Consider the following 25,755-nt stretch of genomic DNA (forward strand, 5'->3'; position numbering starts at 1 on the left):
TGAGAGGAACTAATTCTCTTCCTTACATTAAAAAAAAATATTGGAACTTCTAAAAACGATTTACACATATTGCTTCAGGCTGCTAGCCACTCGCCTACAGGTGGGTGGTGTTTGTTTAATAGCTGAAATACTTTTTGACTTGACTTTCTGTTTTCCTTGTTTCCCAGGTGATTGGTTCTGGTGTTTTCAGAACTGTCTACTGCATCCTGAACATTTTCCATGCATCACTGACTGGGAACATTTTAAGCTGGCGTCAAAGATAGAGTCTGTGGGGAAGTCTGCACACAAATAATACTTCTTCATTGTTCTTGCTCAGAAGTGTTCATGCTTTTTGCAAGCTGTTTCACCCTCTGTGGCAGAAGAGTAAACTATAAATAATCAATCCATTTTTTTTTTCCTTAGCAAGCCATATTCTCATTTTCAGAGCCAATGTACCACTGGATGACAGAAAGAGAAAGTGCTCAACTCCATTAGCACCAGCCATCCGCTGAGGCCTGACTTGGCAGGCATGTGATAACAGCCATGTAAGGAAGCTTAGGAGAGGCCACACAGGAAGATTATATAAATGAGAACCACAGTTGTAGAACAGATAATGAAATACAATGAGATGGGCTGGAGGATACTGGGTGTCCTTTGGCATAAGGAAACAATCTATTTTTTGTAAGCTTTTGTTCAAGAAGAACGTCTGACATTCACATGTATAGACCACAATTTGCAAGAGTGGCATACAGAAGAACTTCAAATCTTGAAGTAGTCTCCTTGAAGCAAGAGCTACCTCTGAAAGTGCAGTAGACAGCTCTCTGGAATCAAGCCTTTAGCACCCTATTTTATTGTATTTAACATGGCCCGAAGCTACAAAAAACAAGACAAGAAGCAAAATGGTAATTTCTGTCATTAATTTCTCCCTCTGCTTTTGGTCTAGATAAGAAAAGTGGGAAAAGAAAGGATAAAATAAGGTAACAGGGAAAGATACTTAGAAGTATTTGAGTACAGGGATTCTTGACCTTTCCTATACAGAAACCACTAGGAAGACAATCATCTAGAACTGGTTCAAAAAAGCAAATTTGCTGCTGAACAAAAGATAAGGAAAGAGACTAAGAGCCCAGATGGAACATGGTGTTTAATGAAAAACTCTCTAAGAAGTAGTTCTGTTGGGAAAACTTGATTGCCCCATTCAGGAGGCTTTATCTCTCACTTGGTGCTCTCATAGGTTTTACCTCTTGGGCCACAAAAGGGGAAATTTTACCTATTAGTCGTTTAGGAACTCTGAGGTGTCCAAAAGAAGATATTCACACAGCTAACTGGTTTTGCAGAGGAAAAGAATTTAGGTTCCCCAAGAAAGCTCATTGTGGTTTTTTTTATGGAGAAGGAAAATCTACCTGAAACTTTCAGGCATTCAAGCAAAAGCCAGAGACTTTAAGCAATTTTACAACTGGATCCTGGAGGAGCACCTACATCTGGATCATGGAGAGGCATCTAAGACGAAGCCGATAGAAGTGGAAAAAATTCTCCCTATTCCAGTAAATAGGCACACAAATCTAAGTTAGGCTTCATATGTTTTGAAAACAGCTCCTCCATGGATGAAAAGGAAGGTTCTATATTGAGTGTCCTGTAAGTCCTCTATCCATTTATTTTGTGAAAGGTCTCTACCACCTGTGTTTGGACACTCTGTAAACAAGGTACTTCTGCTTGTGCTCGTGTTTGAATTCTGAGTTGAAAATCCTGTTTACCAAGTTACCAATTGCCTGGGTAAAGAGTTTCTTTGCTAGCTTTTTACTCCTGGGACACATGGAGCTCGGAGTAAAAAAAATAATTTGCAACACATAATTTATTTGGCAAAGTTAGCCTTTTGCTCTTTTTTCCATGAGCGTAGCAGCAGCATGGTTTCTTGAATGTACTCATTATTCAAATATATTCTCTGAATAAACAGCCAAACATTCTGTACTGTCAGATTTTGCCATGACATGTTGACTGGTGATGCATCTCTCTCAGGCTTGGCTGATCACTCTGAGGTTGAGAACATTTATGCAGAGAAAATATCCCACTGTGGTTTGTAATTTGCCTCTGAGCCCCTCTCCCCTCATTCTGAAAGGCGGATCTGTGTGATTATAAGGGCTAAACTTAGATGTGGATGATGGGAAGGGGCATCAAAGAAAAGCTTACTATTCTGCAGTTCTGTAGTGTATGATAGGACAAGCAGTCTCATATCAGGGGTGTTCGTTTCTATTTCATTATTCAGAAGGAATTTCTGAAGAGATCTGAAGCAGAGTGAGGAAAAGCAACTGAGTTTTGTCTATTCCAGAGCCTGACTAACTTGCTGAGGGAGTCGTGTTGTCTACCTAGACAAGACTTCCTTGTCTGTCTGCATCTTGAGTCAAGCCACTGTGGCAGCGGTCCAGGTGGGAAGAATCAGCTGCCGATCTCTGAGCAGTGCAGGCAGGGATGGGAGGGCTGGGGAGCGTGGGAGCTGTTGGCAGGGTGCAAGAAGACCTGCACAAGGCACAGGAAGCAGGTTGGTGGGGGAGAGGAACCAAGCTGAGGCCAATACTTTGTTACACAAAAGGATGAAAAAAGGCACATATTTCCTTATCTTGCACCCACCCCTGCAAGCTTGGGAAGATGCGCGTCAGACTGTTGTGGTGGAAACATTCTGGCAGCCTCAGTGTCTGCCATATCTGCTCAGTCACTTCCACTCAGACCTCAAACAAAGCGAAAACATCAAATACAGGACATTCCAGAGTTTGAAGATGTTACCTCCCTAAATAACCAAAACAAAATTAATGGGTTAGGTAGATGTTAGAATACAAGATAATTTAAGCTGGCAGTTATTTAACTTCACTGTTTTGAAGGGAAATACACACTTTCTGTCACAAATTCAGTTTGGAAAAATTGCAGATAGTTCCAGTGTGCACAGAAATTATAACACTTTTTGCCTTTTATGAGCTTAATTATAGATGCATCACTTCCCTCACTAGCTAATCTCCCTATAAGGCAGGTCTTAACTGTGGTGAAAGTGCAAGATGCTACAAGAAGTCAGATCCAATTTGGCACATAACTGTTATCACCTCAAATCATCAGATGACGGTTTTAGGTATTCACACTGGGTCTGGATCTGAAAAGCACCAAGTAGTTGTAACCTACAGGGGCTTCCCACTGGGTAGCTGCAATTTTTCAGTCTCTCACAACTGAATCCCATCACAACAGGAAGTCTTGGACGAGTTGGATGTACCAGGGCCTGTTTCCATTCTTCAAGTGAAACTCCTGCATAATACAAACAGCTCTCTATATCAACCACAAAGATTATGGAGTGTGAAGATTAAAAAAAAAAAACAACACAGCTCATCCAGAGACATCTTGATTGCAGATGTTACTGAATGATTCTCTGGTGCTGGAAACGCTCATCCTGGCTACATGTTGATCATAGAATACATTCTGTTCTCATGGTTTTCTGACACAAAGAATGGAAGAAATGCCTCAGAATGTAACAAGGGAGAAAAATACTTCTGTATGTGGTGCTAGCCCTCCCTATCTTTTGCTCCGGGAGTCAGATTCCTGCCTGAGGGGACCTGCATGAGGGATGGTGAAAGTAATTATCCTGTCAGTTTACATATGATTTTCTTTTACGTGTCTGTTTCTTGTGATGTCAGTTGATTAACCTGTCAGTCATCTTCACATGGCACAGGGCCACATGATCTCATGTGCTGAGGTACATGGTTTACTGTGCTAATCTAACATAAAATTGAAAAAGGCTACAGTTTAAGCCTTATTTCCTTATCTACATTTTGCAATTTTCTTTTGTGTAAATCTTATGCATTACTTATCTTCTTAACTCCATCCCATCTTACCCAACATTTATTCTCCTTGACTCAGTTCTTCCTTTAATTTACTATCTTGGTACATCTCATTTTTTCTTTCCCACACCTCGCTTCTGCTCCACTATTCTCAGTCCCTCCATTCTGTCTCTTCAGTGTTTCCACACTGGGACAGAGAAAGCCATGATGACATAGATATAGATCGTTTTGCTACTGCCTTTACCGCATGTTGGTCCCTCTCAATCTTTCCATTCTACAGCTGATCCACTTTGAAAAAGGAAGGAAAAGAAATTGAAAACCAGAGGTCTTCACCTTAACTGCCCTGGTTATGTCAGGAAAAAAAAAAAAAGGAGTAAATCTAGAAGATGCTATGTGTTACTTATAAACTCTCCTTGTAATGGTGAGTTTTATTCTTTTCTGAGTGGTGTTAGAATTTTGTCTTAAAGGATTTTGCTTGATCATCACCACATAGCAGTAACAGCAGCTTTATTTTAACCTCAAATTTCCCCTTTCTTAGTATTAGAACACTATATTGAAACAAGCATCACAACAATTTTATTTGTGGGAGGACATCTCAGCTAGAGCCCAGCTGGCTGTGATAGGTTTGGATGGAGGTGTTCCCATTCAAGTAATTCAGAAATCAGGTGCAGCTTAAGTTTATGTTAGCAGGTTAGGGTGGTGAGTGTCCTAATTGATTTCTCACACAGACTAAATCTGTTCTTCAAATTTTACATGGGCAATGTGCTTTCCCATCCAGGTGGAAGACATTTCTGAATCAATTCTGCTCATAGTGGCCAGGAGTGGAGACATAAAAGAAACTGTTCAATACCTCTGCTTACAGAGATAAGTGAAAGAGTCATTGCCAATAATTCTGTAGTAATAGCAGAAGTAAGTACTGGGCATGATTTGAATCTCTTGATAGTGATACTGGGATGCCAGAATATTTATCAAGTCATTAGGATAGGCTGTGCCTAGCTGATAAGATGACTACAACTGATGAAGTCCACCTGAAGGCTCTGATGATGTTGGGGCAGATTTGCAGCCAACAACAGTGGGTAGCAGCACTTGCCTTTAAGATCAGCATGTACTGTTTGTCAGCAGAATTATGCAATCTTCTGCCAGGGGCAAGTGTGTGGAATCTTTAATAAATAGAGTTAGGAAACATCCTGATGTATATGTTTCTTATGCTGGGGAGCCAGGGCCCTGCAGAGGAAAATTTCACCATGTTAATAGCAGAGGAAAGGGACCTGGGAGAAAATCAGTACCAAGAGCGATTAATATGGGGCCTCATTTTACACCCTCCCCATGTCAAACTGCCAAACTTGTGGTGGTTCTGTCCACAGAAGATGAAATTGCCCTGTTTATACCATTTAGTGTCTCTTAGTGTCATCAAATCAAAAGAACGTTTTGTCATTTTGACTAGGACTAAATTTGGAACAGATTTTTTGCTATAATCATCTGTAAGCAACATGAATGAGAAAGGATTTCTCTCTGCTTTTCTGATGTTTAATCAGCACATGTGATGTATCATGGATAAGATCAGGAGCTAGCACTTGAATTTAAGCTGAGAAGTGTTTTTCTTTGAGTGTCTTTTGTTAGTCAAAGCTTTAATAATTGCAGAAATATTTTATTACACACTTCACCTCAGCTGCCCAGGTAAAGCACAGAAGTTAACACTGATGTTTGTTTTTTCTTTTTGTTTTGTCGTGGGACCCCTGTCTGCTGATGATTGTAGCCCTCTGGATAATGGGAGCCGTGGTCTGGTCATCAGGTCATGCAAGTTCAAGATACTGTTCCTGTATTTCTGTCTCCTTGTGTGTAGAGGTATGGGTTCGGCATAAATTAGATGTTTTCCCTTAAAGGAATTTTACAGATTATAATCATAAAAGATTTTTAAATGAAAAGGCTTTGTGCTATTTACTTCCAGTAAACATAAAACAGTAGATAGGGGGGAGAAGTGGAGAAACAGTTTGTTTTGCTGTTCACAACAAATTAAGTGTATAAATCCTTAACAATAAATGAATACTATTGACAGAGAAAAATAAATGCATCTTAATTCTTTCTGGCTTCTAAAACAAAGACAATCAATAGCAATACCGTGTTTTCAAATGTGTTTTGAATTTGACAGTGTCTTTTTGACATTTATAAAGTATAGTGATGAGCATGTAATTAAAGTTCTTTCTCTGTTTTTCAATATTGCGTTCTCAGTCTTCCGGACTTTCTTTAAGCTTGAGAGTGGCTGAACAAAGGAGGAGGGCTTGCCAGCGAGTGGCCCGTTCCCATGCAAGCCATGCTGTGCACCAGCAACGAGCTCCCCTTTGAACCCAGTGCCAAGCCAGACCATGTGCGTGCACTGAGGAACATCCATTCCCAATGTACTTGGGTTTTTGTTTCAGTTACCACAAAAATGAGGAATAAGACATTTTTCTAAATTTATTTGCCTTTTTTTTTTTTTTGTCTAAATAAGAAGTATCAGAAATTTTGTGGCAGAAAGAGATGTTTTCTTGGGAGCTCACATATCTGGTGTGACTGTAGATAAAATACTGAACAGCATGTATAACCCTGGAACATTAGCACTGAATCCACAGGTAATGAATTTTGCTGTAGGCTGTTTTTCAATTGTTGTTTTCACTCCTTGCTCTCAGAGTGTGCTTTTCAGTAGTAAGTATCCTGTTCAGGATTACACACCAGCACTCCAGCCTGGGAGGGTTGGAGCAGGCTTAGCTGTGTCGGTAACACAAGCCCTGGAGCCAGCAAACTCTGTCACAAGCACACAAAAAAGGCACAGTACCAAGGCTGTCTAGGTTCTCTCACTTTCCACTGAGAAAATCATTATTTGGCCAGGACCATTGGTAGAGGTACCTACTTGCCTCAAATTACTTGTAATATAGAAATTACCATTCATACCATAGCTGAACAATACAGTAAAAAGCCACAGAACAATGTACACAAACAGTCTGTAGGTCAGGGACAGGAAGTGGGGTCTTCTTTCCATTTGGCTCCAGATTCATTCTCACTCTCATGTACTTTGCCTGTCAGACTGTCCTGTCACTGGAGACGAGGCATGCTGCTTGGAAACCTACCCAATCCTTGTAAGGGTTCATCTGGAATATTGTTTCCAGGCTTGGGGCCCCCAATACAGAAGCATGTGGAGCTGTTGAAGCAGGTCCAGAGAAGGGCCACAAAGATGAACAGAGGGCTGGAGTATCTCTTGTGAAGAATGGCTGAGGGAGCCAGGCTTTTTCAGCTTGGAGAAGAGGAGAAAGCTCCGGGGAGACTTTATTGTGGCCTTCCAGTACTTGAAGGGAGCTTACAAACCAGAGGGAGACCAACTGCAAGCAAAGTCTGATAGTGATTGGACAAATGGGAATGGCTTCAAACTAAAAGAGGGAAATTTTCGTTAGATGTTAGGAAGAAACTCTTTACTCAGAGGGTGATGAGGCATTGGCACTGCTGCCCTCAGAGGATATGGAGGTGCTCAAGGCTGGGTAGGATGGGGCCCTGGGCAGCCTAATCTGGTGGGTGGCACCCCTGCCCATAGCATGAGATTCGAGCTGAATGGTCTTTAAGGTTCCCTCTGATATAAACCAATTGATTCTTTCTAGTGACAGAGCAAAGTTGAACCTGGCAGCAGACATGGCTGTCATGTAGATGTGATGTTGCCAAGTAGTAGCAGGCAAAGGCAGCTTATGCCGTGTCCGGAGAGACAACTTGAACAACGGGAATTTTGCTGATATGTAAGCTAGTGTGTGAGATATCCCAGTCTTTTTGTGAATTAGTTCTTCCTAGAGAGTTGCTAAATTCATACAGAAAATCATCAGCAGGTGACAGGACTGTATGCAGGCCTCCAGAGCAGCGCCTCTGGCTACACTTTCCTGAAGGTGCCAGAGGTTGGATAGCTAAAATTAATGCATTTACAATTATTTAGATCTTTAGAGATTAAAAGATAGCATAACTATTTCAAACAGAAGGCTAATCCGTGACTAGCTGCTGAATGACTGTGCCAGAAAAAGACACACAAGATTGCTAAGGGCGGCTGCTTTAGGAAAAATACCAGCAGGTTCCCATGAGGGACTTGTGTGAACTCCTGGAGAGGGTGGGGTACAGCAAGAAAGCAGACAAGCGTGGTACAGCCCAATCAACTCAGACAGAAGCCACGTGTGGGCTGAAGCCTCAGATCTCTGTGTCACATGAATGTCACTCTGGTCCCCTCTCAGAAGAAAAGTGGAGCATGGGTCCTGTGTGTGTTCTCTGTTGTGCACAGTTGGTTTACCCTCAGCAAATATTGTTCTAACAGAGCCAGCTGTCAGATTTGCATCTGTTGAACAGATACAAAACACTGATCTCAGTGGGAGGCAGGTACCTACTCTGCATAAGCACTTTTGCAAATCCCAAAAGGCATTTCTCCATCTTCAGGCACTTCAGCATCTTTGAAAATCTTGCCCTTTGTGCCTAGCTTTACCTCTCTACAAAACAGAGAAATCTGCCTCCCTAGGAAGTGAAGCAGAGTTAAATTTATTCATATTTGCTTTAAGCTGTGGAACCATAGATAAGACGTGTGACACAAAGGTGTGCTTCTTGTTCAGCATATTGCACAATGAAGCACCTATGTGTTCAATTATTGTCCATGCTGTCATTGGCCTCATTTGAAAGCTACATCTATGAAGCGGAGGAAGGCAAGGTGCCACGTTAATGAATGATAGCTATAGAAAGAATACAGTATAGAAGCTGTGCTATTTTGTGATCGCCCAGCTGTTCTTTTATGAAGGACACAAGCAATAGGATCTGCTTTAGGTATCCTTCTGTGTTGGAAAGTCTTGCAGAAAAGAGATAGAAAGTTACTACAGGTGCTCATTACGATCATCGTGCAAGATTTTTGGTGAGATAAAGACAGCAAAGATGGTTAAATGCCTGGATCTGCAACTTTGGTGTCTAAAAGAGCTCTCAGTTTTCCAAAAGGCGCCTCACACTCTGTGCACTGAGCTCCTTCTGCAGTGAATTTCAGGGCAACTTCATTGAGTCTCCCTTGTTGCAGAGGCCCCATGGCCTTCTTTCCCATGTTTGCTTCTCTGTATCTTGCCTGACTGTAAACCTCAAGGGGTTTCAGAATCTAGCCCAGCACTCTTTTGATAAAAGCAGATGTAGCATTTGTGCCCTGAAAAATCCTTTTGTTCTAGTTTTTCCGTGGTCTGTCTGGAGTGCAAATTGTCATCTGACTTGCTTGCCCTACTCCCAGATCCATGAACTCACATGGGCTGCCCTTTTACTGCTGGCCTTATCTTGAGATTGCTGGCTGTTATTCTCTTGCTGGGACAACAGCAGTGGAGCTATCTCAGCCTCCCTAGGACATTCCATCCTCAGCCTGACAGTGATTTTGGCCCTTAGATCAGGTAATGCCTCTTCTCTGTAGCTCAGAGGGGAAATAAGAGGATAAGGCCTCTTTTGCTTTCTGCTTGCTCTTATTTTCTTTTCTGCATGGATAACATCATGCTCTACTAATATGATATATTTTTTAAATTATGATCTACATTGTTCTTTCAGAATTTGAGATTTGTTTTGGTTTATTTAGTTGGGGAACTTGATCTTTCCAAGTGGCAAATGCTGAAGAAAACTATACCAGAACTTCTCTTAAGAGTCTTTTCTTAAGGACAACATGTCTTAGATTTCAATACCTGAGAGGCAACTGAGAGACAATAAAATGACACAGTTTGAAGCCAGAACACTTTGTTTTAATGCCTGGACAGCCCAAGCATTCCAGTGCTCTGCTTGTATCTCTTCCATTTAGTGCTATGGAGACAGAAATATGATCAAAGAAATAAAAAAGGAGGATCTGCAAAAAAAGTTGTTTAAGCTTCACAGAAATGTTGTACGTTAGCAGCGCCAAAGGCTGAGAACTCTCTCAGTGTGTTAAAGCCTTTTAATAATTTGAGATCACATTATAATCCCCTTGTCCAGAATCCTTATAATTTATACATGGTTTAATGCTTGGAATAAAGTTATAGTCTCAGTCTTTTTTTTTAAAAAAAAAAACTCTTATGCCATAGTCAAGGATAATCATTTTAAATGCTGAAATGTGTTAAATGCATTAATTGCACTAGTTTAAAAGTCTTATTTTGAGTTAAAGTCACTCAAAACTTTAATATGACAGACAAGATACAGAGTAGTAATTCTCACTGTGACTCAGAACAGGAAACAAATCCTGACTTTGATCTGAGTAATAATGCTTCTCTCCCTGACCGACAAGGTTGCCTTAGTGCCATACTGAGCCTGCGGTTGAGGCTTAACACCGGGAGCACCCAGAGTGAAGCTCTCAGGCACTGATGCAGCCAGTGGGAGCTGAGGCTCACCCTGGGCTCAGCCCCACACTCCAGCCATGCAGATGGAGGGGACTTGCACAGCTCAAATGGGAGGTAGGCTTAGGGTGTCACCCTCCCCTGTCTCAGATATAGGAGCTGCCTGCCCCCGTGCTCTTAATCTGTTTCAAGGCAGTCACAGCAATTAGCTTAGACCACTTCTGTCATAGAAAATGTGTTTCTTCTGATACATAGATGTTTATAGCTGGGGCACTTTATGCATTTGTTAGAGTGGTTAAATGAGCAAAGTGACAGACGTGATACAACAGAAACATTTTGGGAAAGAACAGGCAGCTGGAACACACGCTTGAGGAGCAGGCGTGGGATTACAGTGAATCACAACTGCCTCCCAAGGAACAGAATACGTTTCCACAGCTCTGGCTCTGCTTCCAGCCCTACTGGCAGAGAGTGGGCTGGGCTCACCACGTACTCCTGCATTTAACTGGGGTGTGAAATGTGTGTGCTAGCAGCAAAATTTTGAATGAGCCTGGAGTCAGAAATTTAATCATACTGCTATGCTGCTGAACTCTTGTGCTAGTTCACCTAAGGCCTGCTAATCACCTTCAGGGATACAGTCAAACTATTCAGGAATGGATTACTAGCAGCACGAAGGGCAAGCTGCCATGTCAGACTCACTCTAAGACACCTAGGGAATGATTTGGGTACCCAAACATATGTGTCCAGCACAGTTTAAATATCCCATGGTGTCCTGCTTCATTACAAAAGGCCATGGATTCCCCATTTAATGCATCAGTTAACATGGGTGTTTGAGTACCAGAAATCACCTGAAATGGCACCATTCACCTATATTTATATTTAGGCACTTGAATTTGTGCCCTAGTGTGATGTTGCCATTGCAGCTATTCAAACTTGTAAGAGAAAGAAGAAATATCTGCTCAGTTATGCAGGCTCACTTCAGTAGGTCACTTCCACCTATTTTATAAAGCCACAGTGAGTTGGTGGTCTTGCGGTTTGTACAGATTTTCCTAATTTTTTAATGTTTTCATTGGGAAGAAGTCATATTTCAAAACTGTGTGCCTGAAGTTAATCTAGCACTATTAGGTTTCAGAGTTGACTTGCATTTGAAAGACCCTAACTTCTTCACCTCATAGGCCATCATCTCCCCTGTGCCAAATATGTTGAAGGAAAGTTGGTCTTGGCAGTGTGTTTGGAAAGTTACAGGAATCCAGTTAAGCTGAATCATAGACAGAATTGTTATATCTGTGTGACTTTCACAAAAGATGTGCTACCAAAGCCTCTTTTTTCCTCCCATGGTGGTATGGACAGATGAACTTGGCCAACCTGCTTTCAGAATCTGAAGGCTACATGTCTGCTCAAACACCTCCCAGTATGAATACTTTGCCTCTTTTTAAAAGCAACCTCAGTGAGCAACACAGCAGCTCCATCAACCTGGTCTCTCCACTGATCCCTGCATTTCAGGCTTCTTTGGCTCTGAAACCAAGAGAACTCCCTTTTTTGACCACCCTGCTACTCCTCTTAATATCCAGCTTGGGCAAACATTTCTGCCACATGCCTAATCTGAGTCCTCCCCAGCGCAAACCTTTCTGTTCAGGGTATTTTGACAGCATTCCATCCTATTCAGGAAATTACTTCAGAATTCTGAAGCAATTCTGTTGCTTCTTTAGTCTTCCGATCTCCTCAGTGTATTAATCACAGCAGGTGCCACACCCATTCAACTGTCTCAGATCAGAATAAAATGGCAACAGGACATCCTTATTTGATTTAAACACTAAACCACTTGCAGTCTAGAGGGGATTTGGACAAGAGAATTTTTATGTGATAATGAACTGTAAGGCCCAACTATGGGCCATCTTCTCTATTTGATGGGAAAAATTTACTTAGGGTGACTGACAAACCTGCAGTGCTTGTGCACAGAAATAATGCCAGGAACTCATTGCCAGATGACACTGTTGGAGGTAAAAACTCATAAAAAGCATTAGGGCCTGTGCTGTGATGCATTCACATTCTGAGTGTCCAGCTTGATTTTCCCTATAGCACTTTGATTTCCCTCAAAGTAGTGGATGTCTAATTTTTGAAAATAAGAATCATTCCACTTAGGGAAATCAAGACTGAAAATCTGGAGTTGCATTTGTATATGTTTGTTATATAAATATCTAGAATATATATTACTTTGAATGAATACATATAAACCCTCAAGTATCAGTCCATAAAACCAGAAACTACCGGAGATCATGAATAAACTTTGTCAATGAACAGGTTTAAATTTCAGTGACTTCTTAAGGAAAGATTGTATTTTTACCTTGCTTTAATTGCCACGTGCTACAATTTCTGGCATGTCTGGCTAAGCAGTTAGCAAAAAAATGATACCATTAGCACATGATATATTGTGTTGTTTTCTGTGCCATGGATTCTCCTCCATACTGCTGCAGTTTACCCAGATCTCACAACAAACTCCAGTCTGTCTTTCTGCAGCCTGGCTGTTATTCCTGCTAAGATCAATGCCTCCTAGTTGGCTGCAGATATTTAATTGTCCCCAGACATGTAATGAACAAACGAGTCTTACTGTACATTTAACTCTGAGGATAAAGGGTCCGTGACCAAACCTTTCTCTGAGCAAAAGTCACTTAACACATTTTTGCATTACAAAATATCCCACAACAAGATCTCACTGGAACCAGATGTTTGTAGCAGAAAGCATATGGCAAGAGGATGTAGATCCATTTTTCTTAAATTGTCTTGAAAATTCATTGTATCATAGCCCAGATTCTGCTCAAATTCATGCTTATAATTCCCAAAGCCTTTTCCCAGTTAAAAAAAAAAGAAACACATCTCTGCTTTCATTGCTTGTGAATCATTTCCACATCCATTGATTTCCAGTGGTTTGCAAAGAAAGCAGCTGTGAAGAGAATTTGACCCACAGTGTACAAGGTGTGCATGAAGCTTGAATGAATGGAACATGTGTGAAGAATTACTGAATGAGTGTTTGTCCTGGAGGAACAGAGACAATGGCTGAATAAAAGTCAGCCTTTGTGTGTTCCATAAATATTTGATCTCAACCTGAAGAGATAGAAGTTTCCAAACAATATGTATGCTGTTTATGATATTGTGTCATCTCGTATTATACACTGCTTGTTGGTGCATGACAGCTGCTTAATCTGTTTATGTAGTTGGGTTTAATCAGGTGAGTTTGTTCTTATTGCCAGGATTAGGGTGTCTGACAACATCCTTCTTTTTAAATTGAAAGTCTCTGCCAATACAGACAAGAGCAGGGCCTTAAATAACACTGTAATCCAATGCCTCAGGCTAATGAAGGCTAAACAGCTCTTCAGCCATTTGTTTAACTCCCTCAAACCCACAGGTGCTGCATCTGCCAAAGGGGTTAATTGCTTGTGTTATGCCCAGCATAAGGCTAGTTGCATGGCCAGGTATATGTCCTTCATGCCAACAAGGCAGGGATCCAGCAGACGTGAGGAGAACATTTTGAGGCACGTGTGGAAGGGAGGATCCAAGCCTGGAGAAGTGAGTACAGAAAGCTGAGGCTGATGGGTGGCTTTCTTGTTGCACACAACCAGGTCCTTCACACGCCCATTGCTGGACTCCCTTGTTTTTGGGAAGGCTGGTGCTGCTGTCAGTGCTACTCCAAAGCATGGCAGAGGGAGTACAAGCATCTACTTTACTATGAGAAGGAGTCACGCTTCAGATCTTTTTACAGGAGATGGTCATTATGTGGCATCCTTAAACACAATCAGAGCTGCTCAGTCACAGCCCAAGCTGCTCTATGCAGAGATGTGGTCTTGCCAATGGTAGGAGAACTGACAGTCTACTGTATTTCTACAATAATTCCCCCAATCTTTGTTTAATTTGCTATTCACCTGGGATCTTTCAGGCAACTGCATTTTGAAAATGTTATTAGGTGATAGGAATGCTTTCAACAGCATCTACAATGTGTAGAAAACAGTAAACCAGACAGGCCTTGGTGTTTAATAATGATTATTTATTTATTTAATAAATACGAATCATTTACAAAACAAATATGGAATGGCAGTCTAAGCTCAGAAAAAGGAAACAAAGCTTTTATTTGAAGGCTTTCAATAACCAGTCTGTACTTCCAATTTTTAACTGTCTCTTCTATTTAGAGAAACACATGCTACCTTAATGACTTTCCGCATTCATACAGAGCTACTACTTGCTATCCATAGATACAATAACAGGAAACTTTTAAATACATGAAGAGCTGGTTTGGTATCACTGAAGAAATTTTGTAACATCATGAGGACAATTAAGAATGCTCTTTAAAAATTTTAAACTGAAATATTTGACTGATGAGTATTATATGAATTTCATTTTTGTCATATTTAGTAAGGCATCATTCCCAAATACTCAAAGCAATCTTATTTTGTTTATGAGATATGTTTTTATAAAACCACTTATGCAATACTGAGTTATAACGTTTTGTGTAATAGGACTTTCTCTGTGATGATCTAAAAGTAGTTCTTATCCACTGATGACTATATTCTCAGCACACCCTCTTTTAGAGATTTTTTCCCCAGTTTTGGAGATGAATGACTGAAACACAGGTTGTATCTACACTGGGCATGCTGGTACAGGGATTCCAGTACATTATGGGAATGAAGAACGCTTAGTATAGGCACAGTTGGACAAGCAGGCTTGCTTTGTACTGGCATAACAAAATCATTTTACCCTTCAAATAAAACAAGCTGTACTAGTACAGCACAATTTTCCTAACGCGACTGCAAACCTAAATTCTTCTGGACAGGTCTTCTTTATTTAAACAAAAATCCTGTCTGAGCAGATTTTTAGGATTTTCCACCTTTGTCTGGACTTTACAGGCAGATGCCTTGCAGCCGTGGGGCGCTGCTCTGACCATACTGCAGCACTCAGGCACTCAGGACACACCAGTGTGAGCAGCATGCATGGGGTCAGACCGTGCTGGGTGTGCTGTGAAGCTCTGGTGCTGCTGCTGTGAATCTGTGCATCAGTAGCTTGTCCCACCAAAATCCAGGCCATGCAATGAAAAACAGTTCCCGCTGAGTTCCCTGAACAATAATAATTCAGCTTCTTCATAAGGCCAACTAACTATACTGCAACAAAATGTTTCTGTGGTAGCAGCATGTCTGTGTACCAGATCATGTGCATATTGGATGTGAGGCTTTATGTTGGGGAGGGCACATGGTGTTTATATACACATACATACAGATGAAAGGTGTTCTGAAAGTACTGCCTCCTATTTTATTATCTTGGCCATGGTATCAGAGGCAGATGTTTGTGGTATGGCAGTAAAGACTGAACCTTCCTACCTACCAAAATGAAAGGTACCTGGTAATTCTGTAAATGCCAATCAAGTAGTGAAGATTTGTAATATTTATAGACAGCAAGAGAGAATGTTTTAGAAAATCCGTGTATTAGTCCAATTACCAATTATTTTGGTAACTTTTCTAGGCCTCATTCTGTTTTCCTTTTTATCCCATTACTTCGGCACTGGTAGAAATGTATCTATCAGTTTTTAACTTCAGTTTTTCTAACAATTATTTTAGTAATCAAACATATTAACTAGAGTCAGAACATTTTCTAATTCTACAAATTTATCATTCCATGAGGTTGAAGGAAGTAAAATAAAAAGTAAACCCTTAAATGGGAAAAATTTCTTTTTATATGAAATACTAAGCCTCTTTTTAACCTTTGGGTAGTCCAAGCTATTGCACATTTGCTTTTAAGTGCTAGAGAAATAAAAGAAACAAATAATACAAAAACTAGTATAACATCTACAGACCTCAAGATAAGGAGCCAAATATTATGCAACCTGCAAATATTATGCAACTGAGCTTCATATAGAATTAGATCACTGTAACCATGGAGAAAGCACTACAAGGAACAGGTTTATCACATTATTTTCACGGTTGCCAGTTGGATGCAGAACTATATAAAATCAGTGAGACCTTTCAGAATAACCACTCACTCACTTTCTGCTATGTGTTATGTCTTTCCTCCCGCCCACAAAGGCACACCAGGTCAGCAGACCCTGTCCTATGGAAAATGGTCTTGGGTGCTTTACACTGAAGGGTGAGTGAGTGCTCTTGCCAAGAGGATTTAACAAGCAGGATAAGCACATTCTTTTGGTTGGGATTCACCAGCCCAGTAATCCCCTGTCTGAAGACTGTGTTGCTCAAGAAACAAATCCTGTCTAGCCAAAAAGAGGGAAGGAATGAGATCCCAAAACAACTACTAGCACATTCCTCTAAACCTTCCCAAAATGTTGGTTCAAAACAGATTATTCTCAAGGTGAACTTACAATTACTAATGCACTCCTCATGACTTGGAATAGCTTTCGTAAGAGGGGAAAAGTATTTTTGTGGTTAGGGCTCAGAAGCAACATTGTGGAGTGTATTGCAGGGGCAGCTGTAACATCTTCCATGGACTGATGAAGTCCTTGGGAAAATGCTCACAAATGTGGATGCATAAAGGAACTTGCTTATATTTGGGAGCCCACATTTGAAAACAGGACCTTTAATCTCTTCATACTGCATTTTACTCAGCTAAACACAACTCTGCTGGGAAACTTAATTAATGCAAGTGAAGGCCTTTGTGATCCTTCAAGAATGATATGGCAGGATTATATCACCTCTAATTCTCATTGTCCCTGAAGAATTATCAGTATAGAATTTCAAGCAATAATGCCTAAATATATATTTTGCTAGATACATGCTGAGCCTTTAGGGCTCTGTATATCTGTAAAATACAGTGTGAACATAGGGAACATGATTCAGGTCTTTGCTTTGTTTTTGGGACAGAATAATTCACAAGTAGCTACTTGTCTTTCATTTGTCCTGCTTGGCAAGTGTGTTGGGGCAAGAGGAGGAAGAAAATACTCTTTTTGTCCCAGTTTGCCATCTAATAAGGAGGAAGAATAATGAGAATAATGGATATCTCCCTCTCACCTCCCCTCCATCAGGAGCTGCCCATAGAGCAATCATGTTGGAACTGAAAAAAGAGGAAGATATATTTCCTTACTCCCTTATACTTTGTCTCCCCCTCATCTTCATCCAGAGATGGTATCTTTGGTCCTTTTGTGAGAAAAATGTCAGCTGCATATGAGTCAATTTATCATTTCTCTTTTGGTAGTACCCATGGTGCGCAGGACACATGAGTAAGGAATTAGACCTAGAAAACATTGGAAAACTAATTATCAATTGGTTGATTTATTTCCTGAAACAAAAATGTGGGAGTTTCTGTCAGTTAATTTGTTTTGGTAACAGTATAACAAACACATAATAATTAACTGTCCTGCATATAATTTCTCTGCTTGTTATTGCCTTCCCTGAATTACCTCTCAATAAAATAACAGTCCTTCCCCAGGGCCTTTCTCATATGGAAAACTCTGGACTAAGAACCAGAGAGAAAGCTAGAAGCTGAGTGACAGGACACACTTACCCCTTAATGGGGCTGACAGAGACACAAGGCAGCCCTGCAGTGGCCATAGGAACCTTTCCTAAACAATTTCTGATGACAGAGAATAGTTTTAGCCTCAGGACTTCAGTGTCTTGTTTCCACCATGCTTTTATGGAGACAGCTTACATCAGCTTTACCTTCCAGAGATAAAGCACCCTTTGTTTCATTTAATGAAGATGTGATATAAACAAAACCAAGACCTCTAACCTGTGTCTGTCTCTATTCTGCCAGTTTTTCTCCTCCAGAAGATCCCAAAAGTCTTTGGGTTCCATGGCATGGGAAGCTGATAAAGTAAGGTCCTGAAAGAGAGGGATGCATCTGAGGGAAATGCTACAAGTGAATAAATACCCCTAGGATAATTCACTTCTTTTAGCTTAAAGGGGTTGTTTTGCAGTCCAGACTAACGGGATGGAACTCCCATTGGTATCCTGCAAATAGCCTTCTGTTGTCACTGTATATTTATTATTCTATGGAGCTTGTGGTGTTCTCTCTTTATCTTCTTATTTTTTAGTTCTGGAGATGTTAAAGTAAATATGGCTTTGTGATTTTTGGACCATGAAAGCAAGAGGCCAAGAGTCATTGTGGAAAATTGTGTTTAGAAACTGCATCTTTGTCACATGATCCCTAGAGACAGAAGAGTCACAAAAGTTGAGGAAAAAGTATATTAGGTTCAATCCAGCATTCTTCTCTACTTGCTTCAGTCATCAACCTGAGGATCAGATGAAGCCCTGTACGTACTTGCAGAGTATTTTGTACCACCATGGTACCAAATGAAGTGGGGAAAGAAATTGCTATTCAAATAGTTACCTCTCTTAGTGAAGTAGCCATGGAAATAGAGTACAGCAGTAATGGTCACACCATCAGAGAGGAAAATAATGTATGGCAAAGAAAAGGGTTGGTTTGTCTTCCAGTCCCTTTGCTCCAGTACAATGCTCCAGGTATATCAGAACCAGAGCAATGCCAGAGCAGTTTCCAGGTAACAGGATGACCCTGGGATTAGTAAACAGCATGGATTGGGCCTTCTTGTTTTGTGCTGTGCTGTATTAATATACAAGGATACAGCATGAAGAGAAAAAGTGATAACTTTTACACGACCTAGTTGATCCCAGGTGAAAGAGATACTAGACCAGAAAATGTCAGCAACTAGAAAAGGCATCTGAAGGACATTATCAGCATTTACTGACAGTGGTACTAACAGGGGAAAATGAAGGAGAATACTGCATGGTGAATAAAGAGGTTTCTTTAAACACTGTAAGCTTTCTAGGCATGTATTTCTAAAGGTATAAAGTGAAATGTGGGAAGGTGAGTTCTATAGCTATGGATCCAGGCTGCACACTCCCAACTGGCCCCAGGCACCATTCATGCCTGAACAGTGAGGAGCATCTGCTCTGCTGTGTCTCCAGGCTTTTGCAGAGTCTTTTCTGCAGGTAACATGGACCATTAAAGATGATAAAATGCTGCAGTGTGAAGTGTCATGACACTTAATCCCTGGATGCCCTACATCTTATTGGGATCCTCAGTCATGAACTGGGTGTCAACGAATTGTAATGAATAAGGCAAATTAGATGGCTGGAAGAGGAAACCTCAGAAAACAGCTGAGCCAGGAGCTAAGTTAGTTTTGTAAAGTGTAAAAACAAAAATATTTTTATATACATGCACATATACGTGTATGTTTAAAGAGGCTAAAGAGGGGTATAGGTGCTCAGGTACTTCAGATAACTTGGACCTTCAGTACCACTAAGAATCACTTTAGATGCTTTAAATCCACCTAGAATAATGCAAGAATATGACCATGTGCCTACAATATATATATACATATATATAGATCTATATATGAGCTACTTACCTTGTCTTCTTTCATAATTTAGACATAATTAATTTCAGTCAGAAGTTCATCTTCAAATAAAGAAGAGAGATTATGAAAACGTATATTTCTCACTATTGACAATAACAGGAGCTCTGAGATGGATGAGGTGAATCCTACAGTTGAAGACACTTTTGTCTTTATCTCAAGGCATTTCTTGCCTTGACTCCCTGTGTGTAAATTAATAGTAATCACTTCCATTTTGCCCACCTTTGTGTAACTTGCCACTTGAAGTTTGGTTTTGGAAGGAGGGGATCATGCGTCCTGTAGACATTCTGATAGAAGATGGTGGTGTGGCAGAAGCTGTACACACCACTGTGATATTGCTACTAACCATGGCTGGCTCACAAAAGGAAGGCCAGAATGTTGTCTTTATTATGAACCAGCTGCAGCCTGCCCATCCTGCCTGCACAGGAGCAAATATGCCCAGCTACTGCAATCAAAGCATAAATGGAAAGACTGACTATTTTGTTCTATCTATGCCCTATTTTGAAGATTGATCCTCTAGACTTCCATATGTTTTCTCACATTCCTCTGACCGACCATTAACTTCCCCTTTGTGAGTTGGAGACTATAACTAACACCCAATTTCACTTGAATCAGTGGCAGTAAGCACCTTGTATCTTGTTGTGTTTGGAATTTATTAGAGAATCAGTTTGGAGCGAGAATTCTTTTGAGTGGGGAAAACTCAGCTGCTCTCATTCTTAGAAACCCACCTTAGAAATCACTTGTTTCCCTTCAGCTTACTATATTTTGCACTTCGAAACAGCTTTATTCACCTGACATTTTTATATGTCAGTGTGCTGTTATTACCACAGTTAACTGAATAGTTCAACGTGATAATATGGCAGTCCATATATACCAAACAGAAGTATTTATCAGTGCTCAGATTAGTTTTAAAAGTCTTCTAATACATCATGTTATTTAAAGAACCAATATTCCCTCTGTGTGTGAAAGAGAAAAAGGAACAGAGAGTATGCAGAAATTCCTACAGGCATACTAAGTCAAAACACACTGTTATACATTTTGTCCCCACAGGATAATGGTGAGACATCCACAGTATGTGGCCTACTTTTCTCACAGACCCAAGATTAAAGTCTTGAGAACTGAGAAATGCACTAAATGTTTGCTCTGTATTCCCTTATCACGTTCACACGCAGATCCTGATGTGATAAGTACCGGCTGTCCTTCCCCTGGCAGCATACAGGACCACAACCCAGTGTGGGAGGGCTCTGATCTGTTTTGGAAATGAAGCCTTTATGGAACATTTTTGGAAATAATCCAATGACTTTAAAATGAGTGAAGTGGGAAAAAAAAAAGCCAACCCCATCTCCCAGCCTTTCTACAGTATTTTTGGGACCAACTCTCAAAATAGTAACTTTTTTTTTTTTTTTTTTTTTTTTTTTTAATGCAGTAGAAGTCATTCAGATGGATATTCTGGTCAAATTCCAGTTTGAATAGTTGCATTTTATTGATTTGGACTAACCCCTTATTTCTGTTGAATAATGCAAACCCAGTATGGGTTTGGAAGATAACTGGCTGGATTTTCTTCTTGTCCATATTTTAAATCACATCTGATTTCATATTGCTTGCAACACTGATTTCCAGTGAACTTTTAAGGTGAGACTGACTTTGCACAAATGTTTGGGAAATATCATTTCTCCATAATTTGAATAGTTTAAGGCAGCCTATTTTTATAATTCCTGTTGTTGTGATAGCTGGATGTTTAATGTTGATTTGCTTAGATTTTGATCTTGTGTGAGATTTTGCCCACTTGCCTTATATTTGAAAACATAATAAAGTAAAAAATCCCTCAGAGCAGTGGTTTCCCAGACACTGTTGCTAGGTGATCCTCCAAAGCAGAATAAATTTTTAAACTCCTCAGGCTCCAGGCACCTGAGTAACAACCAGTAACCACACATTCAAATGAGAAGGCAGCATCACCATTTTCTGGCTGCTTCCCAGTTTTGCATCCTTCTCACATGCAGACTGAGATGGGCAACAGCTGTTCTGGTCTAATCTTCTGTGGAAACTGGGCAAGGCATTTAGAGATACTATCAAGGTTAGATGAATTAGTTGGGTAGAATATCAACATGTGTAAAGCACATCAGTTTGCACCTCCTCGTTAACAGCTATGTATGTAACATTATTTGTGTTAAAAAGGAAATACATATAATTTATATGAATAAATATTCAGTCAAAGGTGAGCGTGAACTTTAAAAAAGCTGGAAGTCTGTGTTGGTTGGTGAAATACAACAAAATCATTTATTTTTGAAAACAGTGGTTTTATGAAAACATAGGTCCTTCTAAATCTTTGTCAATTTAATTAGAATTTATCTCAGAATTTGCTAATTATATTCTTTAAAACAAACTATTATCCTAAGAAGTCCTTCAGATAAAACTTGAGATTTCACCTTTTTTGTCTTCACTAATCATGCTGTCTGTCTCTCACAAGGCTCAAGTCAACACAGACTGGTGTACAGTATCCCTTGCATTCTGCAAGAATGCTTCATATGAATGTGATAGTGTAATAAAAAGCAAATATAGCCAGCAAATCTATTTTATTTTCTTCACTTCCTTGCTTCTAGGAAGTTACTAAGGCATTGTAAAGCCTTTGCTTGATTTACACTGCCAGAATTCTTCTGGAAAAGAAGGAAAGTTTTAGCATTTCATAATGTTCTCAAGCTTCCTTATCTCCTGATAAGCTGAAAATCCTCCCCCTTTCTCCCTTGAGAATCCCTACATTAATCAGAATATTCTCTCACACACAAAATACAGCTCATTGTCTCCCTCTAAACCAGAATCCACATCTCTGCTGTAATGAGTATGTCAGTGCTGAGAGGGGGCCAGTCAAGGCGTGACAGTGACAGCACATGGAGGGGGCCTCCTGCAGGTCTCTCCTTTCCCCTTCCCCATGGGAGAGGCACACCAGCACCTGGATTTGTGAGAAAAAATTCAAACTTCATTTCTGATTTTCTACCAACAAATACCCAAAAGCATTGCAGAAAATTAGTTAATGTAACTATAATCTGTGACTGTATAAAGGCTATTATAATGCACAAACACCAGAGAGACTAGATTAAGCTTACACTGGCAGCTCTAATATTCACATTGAATTATTGACATTGCAGACTTAATGACAGTACTTTCACTTCAATTCTGTGTATGATTTTCATAAGCTTCGTAAAAGTGAAATTTAGAAAAAAATAAAACCAAACCATCTCATTACCTGAGATTTTCATTCCACATATATGAATTATAAGGAATGTTACGAATGGTGAGAAAAAAAAAAATCAAAAACAAGTTTTCAAAATATTTTAAGCAGATATTTATTTTTTCCCATTTTCACACTAGACACGTGCATGAGGCTGTGTGAAGCTAGGCTGGGCTGGGGAGTTGTTGGGAATTTGCTTTCATTAGCCCCTTGCTTGTCCTGCTCCTGGGAGCACATTAAGTGAATTAATGCCAAACCATGACTCTAAAAGCTGGATAAATTTCTGCTTCTCTCCTCCAGCATGTCTCATCCCAGCATACTGATGGCATAGTCATGCCTGTGCCTGCCAGGCAGACAGCTGGTGTAGTGGCTCTCTTCCTCTTTCTGGGTGGCTGTGAAGATGTGACAAACAAAGAATGGATCCTTATTGTCTGTGTGGAGCTGAAGGAGGGAGAAATGGATGGAGCATTTTGCAAAGAGTGGCTGAAAGCACCTCCAGGACAGATCTTTTCCATTGCACTGGAGTCAGCAGTGCTACTGGGGCTGCTGACAGCGTGTTCCCTCTCCTCTGGCTCCATTCCCTTAATGCATTCCTTTCTCAGTCTCTCCCACCGTTTTCTCATTGAGTGAGTCCTGGTGCTATGCACCCATCAAGGAAAGGCAGTCTTTACTAGGCCTAGTTTCAAGTCCACTCAGTAAAGTGTGGGAGAATGAGCCTATCCTAAATAAATGCTTGGCAGAATTGTTGTTTGCATGGCCAAGAATAACTTTTCTTCCACCCTCCTTTTTGCTAATGGGTCAGAACAGTGACAAAGATTTTTATAAACTCTTGAGTCTCAAGTTAACATGTGGCAAAGCAAATCTCAGCCCAAGTAACTAAAGCCTGGCATTTGATAACAAAGTCCTTAAAACAGGAGATGTCCTTTGAATGTATGGAATGAGAGCTTTCACCATTATCAAATATTAGCCAAGAGTAATGCAGACAAAGACAAAAATGGAAAATTTTTCAGGTGACCAAGTAACTAACATTGATGGTGGGAAAGTTTTTGCCAGTGTATGGGAGTTGCTAGGTCACGGCCTCAGCCAGTGATTAAGCACTAAGTGAGGTGTGGCTAATCCAGGGAGCAGATCCTCATCCCTGTTTAAGAGTTAGCAGCCAACAGAGCAGCATTTCTATTTGCAGATCATGCTTGTTTTTAGACTCCATCAGCCTTTGGAAAGGGTAAATTAATTTTTCCTGTATTTCTTTCTAAACAAAATGTTGATTAATACAGTTAGAAGCATGCTCCTATCTTGGTAGAAGGCACTGTTGCACCTTCCTTTGCTGCACAACCAGTAAGGTAGGTCTTCTCCATACAGGGATGGATGGACTAGACAAGCATCCTCACCACCACTTCCTTCCCATGCATCATAACCACCAGGAGGGTTTCAGGAAAACAAAAAAAACAAATAGTAAACATGTCTGAGCAGTCAGGTGAGACCCTCAGTACTCTTGCATGTTTTCATGAGAAATCCTACTGTGGGCAGAACTGTAAGAGTGATCTCTTGGGTTTTGCAAGGGCTTGTTTGCTCAGTGCAGTGAGCAGAGTATGGAAACATTGGAGGTCAATTGTTATTACTGCTAACAAGTCCTCTTCCTTCTTCCCCAAAGACCAAAGTATTTACTTAAATTTGGACAACATTTCTTGAAAGAAAGACATTTTTGAGTGATATAAATAAGGAGAAAAAAATAGCATCAGTGCTACCTTACTGCATATTATATGTCATCCTATGAGCTGCAAAATGTCTATAAAGTAATTGAATATTACAGGTGGTCTGATTTATTGTCTGAGTTCTGTTGTTAGATTGTGATTGTTTTATAGATGAACAATATTATTTTCTTCATAAACTGAGAAGCTGAGAGACAAACACACTTCAGAAATGGATCTCAGATAAAGCTTGAGGATCAGTACTTGTGCACTGCAGATTCCAGTCTAAAGCATCAAAATAGAGACCTTTTGGGACTGTCAGAAATAATGTTTTGGGAGGCAGATGCAGGGAATTGGCTTAGGGTTATGCCTCTTCTTCAAGATTCGGTTAGCTAGCCTATTTAGAACACTGGTCTATGCTTACAAGTGACAGTGAACAGGATTAATATTCAGAAAGAAAACAGAGCCTGGTGTCTGATCCTTCTAATTATTGTAATTGCAGTAAGGGCTGAAAATGTCGACTCAAAATAAACAGCAACCTTTCGTAATGTTTGCTATACGGGTCACACTGAGCAGAACCTCAAAGGAGAGACCTCAAAGGAGAAATATATTTTCTAGCCTCCCACAGGACCAGCTTGTTTTTTTGACAAGATCTTGAACATAAACAGTATTACCACCAAGATAATCTCCTATCTGGAGTAGATCTTTTAGTAGATAGGTTTGTGTACTGCTATCTGGTAGTCAAGTTAATCAGCCATAAATAACACTGAAAGGAGACCAGAACAGTAGCAAATATTATTGGTGGGAAGGTACACTGGCAGCCCTGACTTTAACATTGCTCTCTTTAAATCAGTTACCTATCACATTGCTATTCAAGTAATTAATTGTTATGGGATAAGTTCTCAGCTTACATAATATAGCTCTGTCTTAAATTTATGATGATAGGCCAATGCTACTGATATGATACTAATACTGTATGATATACACCGGAAATATGTGTATAGAATCACCAAGAATTAAATTATTGTTAAAAAATGGTCTCCCCACCATGCAAACACTGAGAACCACTAAAGTGAAACTTACTGGGAGTCTGTGGCCAGGAGGTGTTGTTAGAAAAATCTCATCTGAGCCCCTACACAGCACAAAAATCCTGCCATTAAGGCTGGCTCTGTTTGAATCTGTTTTAGAAAGACATCCTGCCTTGTCTGAAAGCCTTCCAGATGAAGGAGAATACACAGCAAGCTGTTTCAATAGTTAATTGCATGCACTGTTAGAAACTTGTCCTTTATTTCCAGTCATTCCTTTTTTTTTTTTTTTTTTCTTTTTTTTTTCTTGAAAGGAAGAGATTAGAAAAGAGAGCAATTCAGCTGTGGAT

The sequence above is a fragment of the Phasianus colchicus genome, chromosome 6, assembly GCF_987193195.1.
Source record: "Phasianus colchicus chromosome 6, bPhaCol1.hap1.1, whole genome shotgun sequence".
NCBI classification, from domain to species: Eukaryota; Metazoa; Chordata; class Aves; order Galliformes; family Phasianidae; genus Phasianus; species Phasianus colchicus.